The following is a 1528-nucleotide window of genomic DNA, read 5'->3' on the forward strand; positions in this document are numbered from 1 at the left end:
AATTGTAAGAATAGAGACTTAGACCTATTTTTCTTATATAAAAAGTATTATTATATTAATAATCTAAGGTTTTTTTCTGCATTTATATACTATAAATCAGTAATATACTAAGATATGGGATTTTTGCTTTCCTATAAAGTGCAGGTATAAATGGATATAGTTCTATATAGATAATAAATATAATGTGTATCAGAGTTGCTCTTTTACTAAAGAAAATAGTTGTTTATTAAAGTTATAATAGTTTTTTTTAAGCTGATTATCTAGCTCTATTAAGGAAAAGTTTTAAAATCTAGTAGTTTATAGATAACTTCTACTATTAAAAGTATTTATAAGTTTATTTCTAGCTATAGTTTCTTAAAGTATATAGTCTATTATCTGATAGATGGATGTTTGTTGTACTGTCTGGTGTAGTAAGAATTACTTAATTAAACTTAGTTAGATATTGTATTATTATAGTAAATATATCTTTGTTTATTATCCGCGCTCTGTGGCTGACTCTGTAATCTGGATAAATGCCATTGTTTCTCTACATTTCACCACTAGAGCCCTTGGCGCAAATAGATCAAGTGCATATAAGTGCATATATTACAGCGCCCTAAGAGAAGTCACGCTGTTGTCGCCTGTCTAGATAGAGCTTAGCCTGCTCGCAGGAGGAGGCCACTTTTCCAGCTGTAGGGAAACAACAGAAAGCTGAATGGCCGACACCCCAGAGGTTATCAAATAGCTCAAATAACCTCCCGCTCTACAACCCCGCTTTGTATCTCTGCGTGGTTCCACGGCCACAATGTACGAAGGATTCCCCTACCCCTTTTTAAAAAGCACAGATGCTACTGTGCTCAAACAAAATTACGCCCAGGTCTCTCATGAGTCAATCAGTGGCAACGCTAGTTATCATTTCTGTCCGAATGATATCGAGAGCCTGGTTTTGTTGATCGATTTTGACATTCCTATAGAAGGTATAATACATAGCCTTAGCCGATGCATCTCCTAATCATGCCTGATAGAACAAAGCGAAGGAATATGCCGAGCGTACTTCCCCTACTCGGAGTAACCGCTTTCCGCGTGCTGGAGAAGACCACTCATAAATGAGAATGGTGTCTGACGACTCGGACTCTCAAAACCGAAGTTCGAATTGTCGGACTATAATTTTTTGCCTAGGTCTAAGAAATATATCGGGCAGTTACAGTAGTGAGAAAGAACAGTGCCAAGGGTTGCTTTGACCATAATACACTATATGTTGAAAATATTACAGACCCCTGCTAGTCGAGCTACTAACAAGGCGGACTCGCCAGGCAGAAAATATTGATAAAGGCAGCGCTCAGACAATCAACAACTTTTATCTAATAGAATCTCAGTTTGAGTAAAAAACCACCTGGAATAGCTATATATTATATAAGTAACTACTATCTACTATCACTAAGACATGGTATACAGGTATATAATTATCACTAAAACTACTATAGAAAATAGTATAGAATAAATTATATAGAGAATAGAATATATAAAAATATTTATTTCTATACTTAGA

This window comes from Aspergillus brasiliensis (assembly GCF_001889945.1).
Source record: "Aspergillus brasiliensis CBS 101740 unplaced genomic scaffold ASPBRscaffold_18, whole genome shotgun sequence".
NCBI lineage: Eukaryota > Fungi > Ascomycota > Eurotiomycetes > Eurotiales > Aspergillaceae > Aspergillus > Aspergillus brasiliensis.